Source organism: Jaculus jaculus, chromosome 12 (assembly GCF_020740685.1).
Source record: "Jaculus jaculus isolate mJacJac1 chromosome 12, mJacJac1.mat.Y.cur, whole genome shotgun sequence".
Lineage (NCBI taxonomy): Eukaryota > Metazoa > Chordata > Mammalia > Rodentia > Dipodidae > Jaculus > Jaculus jaculus.
In genome coordinates this window covers 28,768,979-28,786,334 of record NC_059113.1, presented here as the reverse complement: position 1 = coordinate 28,786,334, position 17,356 = coordinate 28,768,979, and positions in this window count along the sequence as shown.

Sequence of the window (17,356 nt, the reverse complement as noted above, 5' to 3'; positions counted from 1 at the left end):
GTAAGATTGCCGTTTTCACAATATTGATTCTTCCAATCCAGAAACAAGGGATGTTTTTCCATTTTCTAGTGTCTTCTGCAATTTTTTGCTTGAGTGTTTTAAAGTTCTCATTGTAGAGATTCTTTGTTTCCTTGGTTAGGTTTATTCCAAGGTGCTGGAGAGATGGCTTATTGGTTGACAATTGCCTGTGAAGCCTAAGGACCCAGGTTCAACTTTCCAGATCCCACATAAGCCAATCATACAAGGTGATGCACACGTGCAAGGTCATCCATGTGCACAAGGTGGCTCATGTGTCTAGAGTTTGGTTGCAGTGACTGGAGACCCTGGTGTGCCAATTCTCAATCTCTCTTTTAAAAAAAGGCCAGTCTGTTAAGTAATCTCAAAAGAAAGAGAGAGAGAAAATGATCATGGGTGTGCCAGGTCCTCTTGGTGCTGCAAATGAAGTCCAGACACATGTGCCACTTTGTGCATCTGGCTTTGTGTGGTTGTTGGGGACTTAAATCCAGGCCATTAGGCTTTGTAAGCAAGTACCTATAATGGCTGAACCATCTCTCCAGCCAGAGAATCTGTTTTTTCCTAAAGTACTATTCCTAGATTTTTAGAGGAATTTTTTCCCCTGTATCTCATAGTTTAAAAAATTTAAGATCTGCTTAGACTTAAGTCTTTGCCTTAAATGTGATTTATTCTTTCAGTGTGCATTCCCACATTCTTGTGGCTTATAAATGTATTTTGTTTATATGTATTTTAAGCATATAGTCACACACCACATATACCATTTCAGTCAGGGAAGGTTCATACCGATGAGGGAGGCAGCTTAGGATCCTAACTCCAAGTGGTGTCGTGGCCATCATAGTTTGTGGAAGTATATGCTAAGGTTAACATGACTGCAAAAGCCCCGAGCCATACATTTCTCAGACTATCTTTGTCATTAGGTAATGTGTGGCTGTATGAAAAAGCTGTTCAGTTCCCATTTTTCATGAAACTTAATTCTTTAAAAATATTTTTGTTTATTTATTTACTTGAGAACGACAGACAGGGAGAGAAAGAGGCAGATAGAGAGAGAGAGAGGCACTGCAAACGAACTCCAGATGCATGCGCCCCCTTGTGCATCTGGCTAACATGGGTCCTGGGAAATCAAGCCTCGATCCAGGGTCCTTAGGCTTCCCAGGCAAGGGCTTAACTGCTAAGTCATCTCTTCAGCCTGAAACTTAGTTCTAATACAGTCCTAATTCCTTATTTGTACTAAGATACTGGATGGCTTGGTCTTTAACAGGCTTGGTTCTAGATACAAATACACAGCTTATAATTTCTTTCATAAATTTCTTCTTTGATTTCCCCTCTATATTCTGGCTTGAATTGATGAAAAACTTTATTATTCTTTTCTCACCATATTTTTGAACCATATCTTACTCTCTCTTCATCTTTTTATTTTTTTTTAAGAATATTTGCCTTCCATTTTTGCATTCTTTTGAGATCCTGAAAGCTTATGAAATCATTTCCTGAGTATTGTATTAAATAATTTTCACAAGTATGTACTGCTTTCCAATCTTTGTATTAAGTTTCCTGTTTTGTTTTGTCTTCTCACTTGTTTGTTTGTTCATTTTAGCTCTAGAGTCTCAGTGAGGCAGAGCGGTGTTGAACCTGGGCTTTCCAGGAGGTTCTGAGCATACGCCCTTTCCCTGTGTCCCTTCTACAGGTCTACTGCGGATGTGCCCAGCGTCTGCCTGGGAGAAACCTATTGCTTTCTCTCTGTAGCAGCCCCCTCCACACATTTCCTGTAAGAACTGCCAAGCCCCTTTGGGGGGCTAATTTTTCCTCATTTGTATCCATAGGGCCAGGGTTATACTACATAACCCCATTTGTAGGCCATTTTAAGCCTAGAAATTTTTCGTAAGCACTTTTAGAATTAGAAAGACATGAAAAAAAAAAATCCATTTTCTTCTGGTTAAGTAAGGCTGTTACATAGAATTTAGAAACTGCTAATAGCTATGTTTCCTATTTTATGGATTAAAGAAGAGTAGGAAGTATTACATAGTGAATTTCAGGTCAGCCTGGACTAGAGTGAGACTACCTCGAAAAACAAAACAAAAATAAAGAAGAAAGAAAGTAGAAACAGAGTGAAAAGAGGAGATGAAGAAAAGTGCAGAAACAAAGACAGAAATGAGGAGGGACTTTTAATTGCAAAAGTGGGGAATGTAAAACAATTGTAGGTGTTGGACTGGAGTTCCTTAGAAGGAAGGAGCACCATAAACTGTGGGGAAGGGCGCCACTCACTTTCTGTATAGAGCCAAATCCTGATGGTGACAAATGCTCGTGTATTCCCCTCCTTAGAGAAATGACCACATCCCGCCTTGAGCAAGTGAAGTGTTAGATGAACCTGGAACATTTTATCGTGGCCGAGAGTAGCAGAATGCTTACAGAACTAAGGGGATGTATATGAAAAGGACTCAGAGTGCAGGGACTCCCGCTGACCAAATTTAGAACAAGAACATTAATATAAGCAATGAGTATTGGCTTCGAACCCACTGAATAGAACAGAAATTCCATGTTAAGATTAGGACAGAAAGCTGGGCGTGGTGGCGCACACCTTTAATCCCAGCACTCGGGAGGCAGAGGTAGGAGGATTGCTGTGAGTTCAAGGCCACCCTGAGACTACAGAGTGAATTCCAGGTCAGTCTGGGCTACAGCGAGACCCTACCTTGGAAAACCAAAAAAAAAAAAAAAAAAAAAAAAAAAAGGAAAAAGAAAAAAAAGATTAGGGCAGAGAGTCAATAAGGAAAAGAAAAAGAAAAAACAAAAAATAGAGTTGGAGGAAAAAAGGCAAGCCGTTTTAACTAAAAGACTATCCATTCCAGGGACATACAAGCAGTGTTTGCTTTGCTTTTGCTGTGCAGTGGACTAGTCAGCGGCCTTGCACTGGGCAAGCGCTCTGCCCCTGTTCATAACCCCAGGCCAATGTAGCTGGTATAGGTAGACACTATTGATGAATTCCAAGGCTAGATTGATGATGAAGGTCAAAACATTAGAATAACATCAGAATATCACCCAACAAAATGGTAACTAAACAAAAAGGGAGGATGATGACTTTTCAGTTCAAGATTTTTTGTGGTACTGGGATGGGACCCTGGGTTTTATGCATACTAGATCACTGAACTCCTCCATTTTTTCTTTTAAACTTTTTTGGGTTGGAGAGATTGCTTGGTGGTTAAGACACTTGCCTGCAAAGCCTGATGATCCTAGTTCAATTCCCCAGTACCCACGTAAAGATGCACAAGGTGGGACATGTGTCTGCAGTTCGTCTGCAGTGGCTAGAGGCCCTGACACACCTATTCTCTCTCTCTCTCTTTTCTTGCAAATAAATTTTAAAATATCTGTTTTATCATTGATTTATTTGCAAGCAGAGAGAGACTGGGAGAAGAGACACAGACACAAAGAAAGAGAATGGGCTTGCTAGGGCCTCTAGCCACTATAAAGGACCTCCAGATGTGTGTGCCACTTTGTGCATCTGGCTGTACATGGGAACTAGGGAATTGAACTCAGGTCCTTAGGTTTTTCAGGCAAATGCCTTAACTGCTGAACCCTATATCCAGTCTCCTTTAAACTCTTTTATTGATAACTCCCATAAATATTATATACCATGATTATAATCCCCTCTCACTACCCTTTCACTTCCTTCTCCCAAATCTCCTCTCCATTAAATCTTCTTTCCAACTACTCTCTTTTCTATTTTTGATGTCATCAATGTTTTTTTTCTCCTATTATGCAGGTCTTGTGTAGGTAGCATCAGCCACTGTGAGGTCATGAAAGCTGAGGACACTTTGTGCCTGAAAGAGACTCATGATTACCCTTGTTTTAAGTTTTCAGTCTCAGGGATGTATTCCCTCCAATGGAGCAGGCCTCCAGTCCAATTAGAGGGCAGTTGGTTTCCACCATGGTAGACGTGCCACTATTGCACCCATTGGCTCATTTAGCCTGACTGGCCAAATATAAAACTTGCAGTGTCCACTGTTGAGTATCTTCACTGGTAATTTCTCTTTCTCCTGTTGAACTGCATGTAGAATGGCTTCTTCCAGCTTTCTGTTAGCTGGTCTACATGGAGGTGGTTATCAGCTCAGTTCCAGCAGGATTTCTCAGTGGTCTTTCAGCCCAAGTATGTGGAGTCTTCAGCAATAGGGTCTTACCATCTAGTCCTGGAGGGAAACCAAGGGCCTTAGCAATGGCCTATAATGTTTTGGGGGCATCAGGGACCTCTCTTGCCAACCACTCACTGGAAGGTATCCCATCCCTGGCACTGAAAATTTTCTAGCAACAATCTATGGCTCCTGAGTGTTTCATTGTCCAAAAAAGTAGGTTTCCATATGATTTATTACATCCTCTTAGATTTTGATTAGCCCTCCCTCCACCTTTCCTTTACTCAATCTCTTCCCCTGACCTCACTTTGGGCCTTTTCATCCCCATTAATCTACTCTACTTACATATATACAATACAATCCTTTTAAGTACCCCCTCCCTTCCTTTCTCTTCTCTTTATATCTCTTTTATAGCTTACTGGCCTTTGCTACTGAGTTTTCTTCCTACTCACACAGAAGTCCACTCATCTGTAGCTAGGATTCACATATGAGAGAGAACATGCAACACTTGGCTTTCTGGGCCTGGGTTACTTCACTTAGTATAATCTTTCCAGATCCATCCATTTGTCTGCAAATTTTATAACTTCATTTTTCTTTACTGCTGAGTAGAACTCCATTGTATAAATGTGCCATATCTTCACTTTTTTTAATGGTGGAGAAAAGTAGCAGACAGTAATGATTAACATACCCAGCACTAAGAAAAATGAACATGAAGTTTCTACTTCTATGATATATGCAGAAGCAATTGTATCACTTCTGAGAAAATATCTCAGAACCCAGGAATTACTTCATTTTCCTTCTGTATTCCTGCTAAGAAGTCTAATGCCAAAGTTATTTTGGTCCCTTGCATGAAAGCTACCTTTTCCCCATAAAGTTTTAGTGTCCTTTAGCCTCAATACTCTGAAATGTTAGAATGATGTGTCTTAAGCTGATCTTCTTTTCTCGACTTTGTATGGGACGTTTCAACATGGAAACTCTACTTTCTTGAATCATTTCTTTGATGTTTTCATTTCTCTTTTTTTATTTTGTTATATTTTGGCACTCCTGAATGAATCCCTCATTTTTCCTATTTTGTTCTATGTTTTTTTTTTAAATCTGCCTTTTTTTCCTTTTCAAAAGAAAAAAGTTTCATCATAGAATATTTAGATTTAAGAGATAGATATAATAGCCCACAGAGGTTCCATGCTGACATCAGCTTTCTTCTGTTATTTACAGCTTGAATTGGTGGGGCACACTTGCTATATTTAAAGTGTCAATACTGATGATGATGTTATTAATAAAAATCCATAATTTATTCAGACATAGTTACTTTTTACTCCGGGTTCTCTTTCTTCCCCAGGATTCCTTCCAGGACACCACATTGTACATAGTTGTCATTTTGGATTGATTCTGGCCATGAAAGTTTTCATTCTCTTCTCCTGTTTGTTTTGACTGTGGTAGTTTTCAGGGTCTCTCATTTGCACTTTGACTGATGCTTTTCTCATGATGACATGATGGGATTTTGTGCCTTTGGCAGGCTTGGGCAGAGATAGAGTGCCCTTTCCAGCACATCACATCAAGGGTTCATATTGTCTATTGGTGTGTTACTATTGTGTCAACCTTGATCTCCAGTCGCCAGAACACTGTGCAATTGCTCTGACTTCTCCACCTCCACACTGAACTTGCCATGTGTAGCCCACAAGGGAGGGCTGTGCTTTCTCTTCTTGAGGACAGAAGATTAGTAGCTGGAATTCTTATGCATGGGTTTTACTGGGAAAAGTTTCCAAGTTTACATATCAGTTTTATCTCTCCATTTTTGTTAAAATGTGTTTTTAGAACTAGTCTACAAAGTAGAAATCATATACAAAAATTCAACTACTCAAATACATTGGCAAATAAATTCTTGTTGAACTTAAGTTCGTAGATACAGGTGCTCTATGTAGGGGTATCCTGAAGTTAATCCAGGAGGAGCCTATCATTGGCCCTTGTCACTAGTCAGTAAACTATAATTTTAGCTCTCAGTTAGCATTTTGAACTACTAATTAAGCATAATTATTTCTCTGGTGACACTACTTCAAAATGAGCAGAAAGGACAATCGATACTATTGTTTCTAACAGAACAATTTTGTTTAAGCAAAAGCAGAAATGTGTTGGCCGTTAGAGCAGCAATACACATGGGTGTGGAAGTATCTGCAATATGCTGACTTAGCTTCCTTCAATAGCTGGATCGTATGGTGATTCTGTTTTTAGATTTCTGATGAGCTCCACACTCTTCTACCAGGGCTGTGCAAGTGTACACTCCCCATCAACAGTGAAGAGGGTTCTCTTCCTCCACATCCTCACCAAAATTTATTTTCATTCGTTTCCTTGATGATAGCTACTCTGACTTGGGTGAGATATCATCTCGTTGTTGTGTTTTTACTTTGCATTTCTTTGATGGCTAAGGATTCTGAATATTTTTTAAATATATTCATTATGTGTTGGCAATTTGTATTTTTTCCTTTGAGAATTGTTGTCCAGCTCATTTGATCATTTATTAATTGGATTATTTGCTTTTGATGTTTAATCTCCTGTTGGATGTGTAGCTGGTTAAGGCTTTCCCCATTCTCTGGCTGTTCCTTCATTATTCTCATTATTCCATTTGTTGTGCAGAAGATTTAAAAAATATTCATGCTATCTCATTTGTCAATTCTTGCAGTTATTCCCTAAGCTTCTGAAATCTTTTTCAGAAAGTCTTTGCCTATGCTTATATCTTGAAATGTTATCTCTGTTTTTCTATACCAGCTTCAGAAGTTTGGGATTCATATTAATGTATTTGCTCTATTTTGAATTGATTGTTGTTTAGGATGAGAGATATGGATCTAATTTCATTTGTCTACATGTGGACATCCAGTTCTTCCTGCTTTGTAAAAATAAGAAATTAGGTTTCGTACCTGTGTGGGTTTAATTCTTATTCCTTGACTCTATTCCACTGGTCAATATATCTGCTTTTGTGCCAGCTGGTGCTGTTTTCGTTAGTATGGCTCTGTAGTATAATTTGAGATTAGATACTATAATGACTCCAGCATTGCTATTTCTGTTTAGAATTGTTTTGGCTATTTGAAATCTTTTGTGCTTTCATTTGGATTTTAAGATTAAAAAGAAAATCTCTGTGAAAACATGTCATTGGAAATTTGATGGAGAGTGCATTGAATCTTAGATGACTTGTGATAAAACAGCTATTTTCATGATTAATTATTTCTATAAATGAACCTGATATTTTATTCATAGGGAACTTTCACTGCCTCAGTTAGGTTTATTGCTAGGCTTTTTTTGTTTTATTTTTGAAGTTATTGTGAGTTGGAATGATTTCTTGATTTCTTTTTCAGCATGTTTGAATTTTTTTATGTAGATTTTGTATCCTGCTATTCTGTTGAATGTTCTAAGAGTTTTCATTAGGGCATCTTAAGTACAGGATCATATTGCCTAAAAATAGGGATATTTGTATTCCTTCTATTTCTTTATTTTCCTTATTGCTGTTGCACTCTATTGAATAAGAATGGACATTACTTCATTCCTGATTTGAGAGGAAATCTTAGAGGTTTTCCCCCCCTCCCCCCAGCGAGGTAGGGTTCCACTCTAACCCAGTTTGGCCTGGAATTTACTAAGTTTATTTACCAGGCTGGCCTCAAACTTACAGTGATCATCCTCCCTCAGCCTCTTGAGTCCTAGGATTAAAGACATGTGCCACCGTACCTGGCCTGAGCTTTTTACTAAGTGTATAATCTTGACTACAGGTTTTTTTGTACACTGTCATTAATATATTGAGGTATGTTCTTAGTTTTCTCAAGCTTTTATTTTGAAGGCATTTTATGTATTAATTGAGATGATCATGTGATCTTTGCCCTTAAGACTTTATTTGTTGCATTACATGTATTGTTTTTTATATGCTGAACCATCCTTGTGTCTCTGAGATTAGATCAACTTGATCATAATGAATGCTCTTTTTAATGTGTTGTTGAATCCAATTTGCAATTACTTTAGGTAAAATTTCTGTCACTGTGTTGTAGTCAGGTTTGCATTGCTGGCAGAAATCACCTGACCAAGAGCAGCTTGTGGGAAGAAAAGGTTTATTTTGGCTTATAGACTCAAGGGGAAGTTCCATGATGGCAGGGGAAAATGATGACATGAGCAGAGGGTGGACATCACCACCTTGCCAACTGCAATAGGAGAGTGTGCCAAACACTGGCAAGCGGGAAACTGGCTATAGCATCCATAAGCCTGTCCCCAACAATACACTTCCTCCAGGAGGCTTTAACACCTACATTTATGGGGGACACCTGAATCAAACCACCACACACTGCTTTCATCAAGGATATTGCTTTCTATGTTTTTTGTTAACTTTTACCTGGTTATGATTTGATTTTAATACTGGCTTCATGGAATGAGCTTTGTAGTATTCTTTCCCTTCCTAGTTTATGCAATAGTTTTATAAGCTTTTGTATTAGCTCTTCTCTAATGGCCTGACAGAGAATTCAACAGTGAATCTGTCTAGACTTTGGCCTTATTCTTTTTGTATTTTGTTTTGGGAGGGGAAGACTTCTCATTACTGTTTCAATAATCTTGTTACTTTTTATCGATGTGTTTAAGTTTTTTATATTCTCCTGATTCAATTTTGTTATGTCATATATGTCTAGAAAGTTGTGCATTTCTTCCAGATTTCCCAACATTTGGAATACAAGTTTTCAAACTATTCCAAATGATCTAAATTTCATTGGTGTCTGTTGTAATGTCCCTCCTTTCATCTCTAATTTTATTAATTTGGGTGTTCTCTTTTTCTTGTGGTTAGTTTGGCCAAGGGTTTATCTTGTTATCTTTTCAAAGAATCAACTCTTTGTTTCACTGATTCTTTCTATTGTGTTTTTAGTCTGCAGAGCAATTCTTTCTGCTCTGAACTTTATTTCTTTTAGCTACTGCTTTTGCATTTGTCTGGTTCTTGCTTTTCTAAGCCTGAGTTGCATCATGACAATATTATTTCTGATTTGTCTTATGTTTAATAAGAACACTCAAGTGATTATTTTTCCTTTTAGAATTAACTTTGCTGTATTTCACAGGTTCTGAAAACTTGTTTTCATTTCATTTGGTTGAGAGAATTTTCAAATTGCCTCTTTATGTTCTTCATGGTCAATAAAAAGCATTTTTCCATATATTTATATATTTCTGTAGATTCTTTTTTATATTGATGGCTAGTTTTATTCCAGTGTGACCTGATAATATACAAGAAATTATTTTGTTGATACTTTTATATTTGCTAACATTTGGTTTATGATCCATTTTAGAGTAAATTCCATGGACTGCTGAGAAGAGTGTATATTCCACAGCTTTATGTGGAATAGTCTTTAGATACCTGTGAAATCCATTTGCTCTAATATGTTGTTTAATTCTGAAATTTCTTTGTTGACTTTTAGTCTGTATGACTTATTTATTGATGAGATTGAGTTATTCACTATTGAGTCACTCACTTTTATTTTATCTGGACTTATCTTTTTCTTTATATCCATTACTACTTATTTCATGAAATTGAAACACACATATTTATAATTATCAGGTCTTCTTGATGGATTGTGCCTTTTATTAAAATGTAGTGGCCTTCTTTACACTTTCTAATTTAGAAAATGTTTATATTTATTTATTTGGGATAGAGAAAGAAGAGAGAGAGAGACAGAGAGAGAGAGAGAGAGAGAGAGAGAGAGAGAGAGAGAGAGAGAGAGGGAGAGAATGGGTGTGCCAGGGCCTCTAGCCATTGCAAATGAACTCCAGACACATGTGCCACCTTGTACATCTGGCCTATGTGGGTCCTGGGAAATTGAACCTGGGCCTTTTGGCTTTGCAGGCAAGCACCTTAACCACTGAGCCATCTCTCCAACCCATACTTTCTAATTTTGTCATGAACTCTACTTTATCAGATATAAGAATAGCTATACAAGCTTGTTTTAGCATTTATTTCCTTGGTATATTGTTTTCTATCTTGTCTCTTTTAATGTTTCCGTGTATATTTGCCAGTTAGATGTGTTTCTTAAAAGCAGCAGGGGGCTGAAGAGATGGCTTAGCGGTTAACGTGCTTGCCTGCAAAGCTAAATGACCCAGGTTCGACTCCCCTAGTACCTATGTAAGCCAGATACACAAGAGGGTGCATGAATCTGGAGTTTGTTTGCAGTGGTTGGAAGCTCTGGCATGCCCATTCTCTCTCTCCCTCTCTACCTGTCTATTTCTGTATCTCTCTCAAGTAACTAACTAAATAAATAAAATTAAATAGTAGTTATTTTTTAATCCAAGAAGGTGCTCCACATCTTTTGATGACAGTGTTAAGACCGTTTACATATAGAGTTATATTATTGAGACATATGTACTCAGTCTTTTAGTTGAGTTGTCTGCTTCTGGTTGATTAGATTCCTGCTCATTCTTCTCTTTCTCTCCTTCCTTTTAGGGGTTTTCTGTTTTATTATGTTGAACATGGTAGATTCATTCCCAATTTGCCTTTGTTCATAGATTCCTCTTGTGAACTTCCTGCTCACGTGATGTGGCTGCCTTTATTGCTCCTCTATGTTTATGATTTCTGTAAGTATCATCTGTAAGGCTGGTTTGGTGGTCATGCATTGCTGTAGTTTGTGCTTGTCTTGAACTGTTCTTATTTCTCTGTCAAATTTAAAGACAATTTTGCCAGATGTAACCATCTTGCTTGGAGTTCTTTACTTTCAGGGCATGTCACATATCCTTGCATGCTTTTCCAGGTTTCGGGGTTAATAGTAATTGAGTTGATGTATTTGCCTTCATGAATTCCCTTTTTCTCTTGAAGCTTTTAATATATGCATATATCATATGATTATATAGTATCTTGAGAATCTTCATAATGTTATGCTATCCAGAAGTTCTGTCTATGTCATGTCTGTTTGGGGTTCTAATTCTTGTGGAGCTGGAGAGATGGCTCAGCAGTTAAAGGTATTTGCTTGAAAAGCCTAATGGCCCAGGGTTGAAATCCCCAGTTCCCCCGTAAAAGTCAGATGCACAAAGTGGCACATGGGTCTGGAGTTTGTAGAGGTAGGAGGCCCTGGTGCACCCACACTTTCTCTCTCTTATTCTCCCTCTCTCATCCTCTTTCTCCCCATTTCTCTCTGTCTTTCAAATAAATAAAAATATTTAAAAAATAAATTTCTTTTGTGACTTGCCTAACATGCACAAAGCCCCCGGTTCAAATCCCTACTACTTCAGGAAAAAGTATTTCTTGTGTTTGCTTGGGTGTTCATTTCTTTCCCTAGATTTGGGCAATTTTCTGGTATAATATCATTGAATGGATTTGGGCACACCTTGTCTGGCTGGCCAGTTGTGGGGCTGGCAGGATTCACAGCTGGTTAAGATTGTTGATGACTTTCCTCTCCCAGCAGCCTGCACAGCACTTTCCAGCACTGGCACGGCCAGCCAGCAGGGAGGAGCCGTCCAGGTCAGTTCTAGCCTGATTTCTCTGTCCTGCAGCTGAAGCATGTAGTATCGTCAGAACTAGAGTCTTACTTTGTAGTTCTGGTGGACAACCACGTGCTTTGGAAATACCCTGTATTGTTCTGTGGGCCTTAGGGGCCTCCCTGACCAACAACTCCTGGGAGGTATCTTACTGTTTGGCACTGGGATTTTTCTGCTACAACCTATGGCTTAAGGGCACAGCATTATCTACCCCATCAGGGTATTTTGCCCACACTCTTCTTTTTTAAATAATGTATCTATATTTAAATTAGCTAACAAATAAGTAGGTTTCCATATAGCTTTTCCATAATGTCTTTGCTTTTGATTAAGGCTTTCTCCACCAGCTCTACTCTTCCATCTCCTTCCCCTGACTCCACTTGGACCTTTTCTCCCTCAATATTCCACACCTCCATTTACATATCTACTAACTTCTCCTCTAAAAGCTCTTCCTTATCCTCCCTCCCTCCTGGCCTCTTTCTAGTTTCCTGGCCTCTACTTCTGACTCTTAAGTCCAACTCATAAATATATCTAAAAATTTGAAGCTAGGGTCCACATATGAAACAGAAGTTGTAACATTAACTTTCTTAGCTTGGATTACCTCACTAAGTATATAATCTTTTCCAGATCCATCCATTTTCCTGAAAATTTACATAATTTAATTTTTCTTTTCTTTTATTTATTTTATTGACACCTTCCATAATTGTAAACAATATCCCATGGTAATTCCCTCTCTCCCCCAACAAATTCCACTCTCCATCGTGTCTCCTCCCCCTCTTAATCAGTCTCTCTTTTATTTTGATGTCATGATCTTTCCCTCCTATTATGATGGTCTCGAGTAGGTAGTGTCAGGCACTGTGAGGTCATGGATATCCAGGCCATTTTGTGTCTGGAGGAGCACATTGTAAGGAGTCCTAACCTTCCTTTGGCTCTTACATTCTTTTGGCCACATCTTCTGAATTTAATTTTTCTTTATAGCTGAATAATACTCCATTGTGTATATGTACCACGTCTTGATTGCCCATTTATTAGTTGATGGGCATCTAGGCTGATTCCATTTCTTAGCTATTGTGAATAGAGCAGTCATAAACATGAGGGAGCAAGTATCTCTCTAGTAAAGTGTAGAGTCTTTAGGGTATATGCCAGGAGTGGTATAGCCAGGTCATATACTAAATCTACTTTTAGCTGTCTCAGGAACCTACACACTGATTCCATAATGGCTTATATTCCAACCAAAATGGTTTATATTCTCACCAACAATGGACAAGGGATCCTCTTTCCCCACATCTTCACTAACATTTTTTGTCATTTGATTTCTTGATGACAGTCATTCTGACTTGAGTCTGACAGAATCTCAAATAGTTTTAATTTGCATTTCCCAGATGGCTAAAGGTACTGAACATTTTAAAACAATATTTATTAGTCATTTGTATTTCTTCTTTTGAGAATTCTCTTATAGGCCTTTTAAAACAAGATTCAAATTTATGTACTTATTTATTTATTTTGACAAAGATTATAGTCTTATATCCCCTCTCTCCCAGTCCCACTTTCCCTGAGGGCTCTTTTCTATAGGGTTATTGATGTTCACTCTTGGATAAATAAGGTCTCAAGCAGTGTTGTGGGGGAACTGTACCTCAGGATATTTCTACCCACCCTGTGGCTCTTACCAACCTTTATCCTGTTTTTCTGCAATGGTTCCTGAGTCTTGGTGGGTCTGTTAGCAGTCTGGCTTAGTGTTGAGTTCTCTGTAGCCTCTGGGTTTCTGATTCAATGGGTTTTGATTGACCACAGTGTCTGTTGCTGTTTCCCTGGAGCTGGTTGTCAGGCTAGCACTGGGAGTAGTACTTGTGTCACTACTTTCTCTGCAATTTCTCTTGGGCCCTTGCAGATATGGTAGAGGTGGCATGTCTTATGGTAGGTAATTGAATATTTTTTCTTGTTGTGTTGATGGATCTAAATCTCTTGAGTTTTCTCTGCCATATGTAAGGTAAAACAGATTCTCCAACAAAGAGTGAGAGCAGCTTGGATTAAATGGGATAGGCCTATTTATTTGAGAGTTTTTGGTGTGGATGCCCACTGTTCTTATTCAGAGAGCAGAAGGGCCTTCTCTTTGGAGTCTATGAGTTTCCTGGCCATGGGATTCTGATCTGGTTTCCAGTACCAGATATGAGTTCTCCTCCAATGAGCAGGCCTCATGTCCAATCTGAAAACAATTGATTACCCACAAAGGCTGTGTGCCACTATTGCACAAATGTATACTTCTTTCTTGGCTGATTGATTTTGTAGCCTGCAGGGGCCCCTGCTTATTCACACTATGGGTGGTCATTTGTCCCCCAGCAACTCCAAGAGCATTTTCCAACATGATGAGAATAGCCTCTTTTTTTAACTGGGTTGTGATTTTATATTGTTTAATTTTTTGAGTTCTTTGTATAGCCTAGCTATTAATTCTCTCTCAGCTGTATAGCTGACATTCTGTAGTCTGCCTCTTTGCTTTATGTAGTGTACTTTGCACCACAAAATCTTTTTTTAATTTAATGAGGTTCTATTGGTTGATTACTGAACTTATTTCCTGAGTGACTGGCATTCTATTCAGAAAGTCCTTGTTTGTGCCTGAATGTTGAAGTGTTTCTCCACATCTTCTCTTGCAGCTTCAAAGTTTCAGGTCTGGATGTTAAGATCTTTGATCCATTTGGAATCAGTTATTGTGCATCAAGAGGGATAAGGATCTGGTTTCCTTGGCACTGTTTATTAAAGAAGCTTGTATGTATGTATGTATGTGTGTGTATGTATACCCATATGTAACATAGATATTTGTGTCATATATATACATATATATATGTATATATATGTGTACATATACATATATATGTTTGTGTGTATACAGGTTATGCTCTTTTATCCCCTTGCCCTAGCTCCCATTACTCTGGGGGTCCTCCTCAGTAGAGTTATATTAATAATGGGGTCACAAAGATTAAGAGATTATCTTTCTTTCCAGTAAGCATTTTTTTGCATTTTTGTTAAAAATCAGATGGCAGGCTAGAGAGATAGTTCAGCAGTTAAAGGTACTTGCTTGCAAATCCGCTAGCCTGGGTTCAATTCCCTAGGACCCATGTGAAGCCAGATGCCCAAAGAGGTGCATAATATCTGGAGTTTTTTTGCAGTGGCAGAGGCCCTGGTTTGTCCAAAGTCCATGTTCTCTTTCTCTCTCTCAAATAAATAAATAAGTAAAAATATACGGCTATAGCTGCCTGGGTTTATATGTAGGTCCTCTGTTCTGTCCCATTGATCTTTGTGTCTATTTTCTGTGTGTGTGTGTGTGTGTGTGTGTGTGTGTGTGTGTGTGTGCGCGCGCGCGCGCATGTGTGTGCCAGTACCATGATTTTGTTGTTGTTGTTGTTGTTGCTACAGCTCTGTAACATATGTTGAAGTCAAACATGGTGATAGCTCTTCCCTTATTTTTTTCCCCAGTATTATTTTTGTCTATATGAGGACTTTTGTGCTTCCAAATGAGTTTTAGGATTGTTTTTTCTATTTCACTAAAGAATAGTATTAGAGTTTTGATAAACATTGCATTAAATCTGCAGATTGCTTTTGGTAAGATAGCAATTTTCACAATATTGATTCTTTCAATTCACAAACATAGAAAATCTTCTATTTTCTAGTGTCTTCTTCCATTTCTTTCTTGAGTCTTTAAAAGTTTTTGTTATAGGCATCTTTCACTTCTTTTTACTTTGGTTAGGTTTATTTTTAAGGCTTTTTTATTATTTAGTTTTTTGAGTTTTTTTTCTCAATTTTTATTAAATCTTCCATGATTATAAAAAATATCCCATGATAATACCCTCCCTCCCCTCACTTTCCCCTTTGAAATTCCATTCTCCATCATATCCCCTCCCCATCTCAATCAGTCTCTCTTTTATTTTGATGTCATGATCATCATGTCATGATCTTTTCCTCCTCTTATGATGGTCTTGTGTAGGTAGTGTCAGGCACTGTGAGGTCATGAATATCCAGGCCATTTTATGTCTGGAGGGAGCATGTTGTAAGGAGTCCCACCCTTCCTTTGGCTCTTACATTCTTTCCGCCACCTCTTCCGCATTATCCCTGCGTTAAGGCTTCTTTTTTTTGTTTTGTTTTTTGATTTTTTGAGGTAGGGTCTCACTCTAGCTCAGGCCGACCTGGATATCAGGGTGGCCTTGAACTCATGGCAATCCTCCTACCTCTGCCTCCCGAGTGCTGGGATTAAAGGTGTGCACCACCATGCCTGGCTAAGGCTTTTTTTTTTTTTTTTTTGAGGCACTTGTGAATGGGAGTGTTTCTCTGATTTCATGTTCAGTATGTTTGGTTTTGGTATGTGAGAAGATTACTAATTTCTATGTGCTGATTTTGTGTCCTGATACTTTGCTGAACACCTACCTCTATCTGTTTGAACAGCTTTCTGGTAGAGTCTTATTGAATAGACTCATATCATCTACAAATAAAGATAACCTGACTTCCTCCTTTCTTATTTGTATCCTTTTGACTTGTGTTTCTTATGTTATTGCTGTACCTAAGACTTTGAGTACTATATTGAATAAGAGTGGAGAACGTGGTCACTCTTGTTTTATTCCTGATTTTCATGGGAATGTTTCAAAAATTTCCCCACATAGTATAATGTTGACTATAGGTCTGTCATATACAGCCTTCACTATGTTGAAATATGTACTTTTTATTCAAAGTTTTGTCCAGATTTTTATCACAAAGTGTTGTTCTTTTTTCAAGTACCTCTTCACCATCTTTACAGATTTTTTCCCTTGAGTCCATTTATGTGGTGTATTACTGTTGGGCACTGCCAGGTACAGGCTGGAGCCTTCAGGAAAGGGGCCTGAGCTGTCAGGCTAGGCTAAGGGCTCTTATCCCCCAGGCTACAGGAGGCCACTGCCCCCCAGCCCGGGACACCTGGGCTTCCTGAGACTTAGGCTTCACTCATAACCCTGTGACCAGCCCTTTGGCCAGTTGCCTAGAAAACTCCTTATATGGTATCAGCCAGCAGCCTTCACACAGCCCATCCCCCTACGACCCTCTTCCCACCACTTTGCAGATCACCTGACTCCCTATGTGCTGGAATGAACGTTCCTAGGCAAACAACCTTTGAACCCACCAATCCCCTTAGGACCCTCTTCCCACTCTCTCTCTCAAGTGCTTATACACCCATTTCCCTATTGAGTAACCCAGCTACTCCCTGAAGTCGCCTCCTGGCTGTATGTCCCCAGCTGCTCACAGCCGCTCAAGATCCTGCCTTTCATGGTGGCCTACATACCTTTGGGGAACCGGAGCCCCGAGGATCCAGGGACCCACATATTACATTTGTTCCTTTTGTGTATCTTGAACCATCCCTGTATTTCTGGTATAAAACCCACTTGTTCAGGGTGAATGATGTTCATGATGTGTTTCTGTATTATTTTTACCAACATTTTGTTGAGAAATTTTGCATCTATATTAGTGGGGAGATTTGCCTACAATCTTCTTTATTTATTGGGTCTTTATCTGGTTTTGGTATCAGGACTATACTGACTTCATAAAAGGAGTTTGGTAATGATTTTTCTTTTTTTATGTAGTGGAATACTTTGATAAGCATTGACATTAGTTCCTTTTGGAACGTCTGATAAAATTCACTAGTGAATTCATCTGGGCCTGTACATTTTTTATTTTGGAGGAATTTTATAACTGCTTTGATCTCATTGCTTATTATAGGTCTGTTTAAATGGTTTATCTCATCT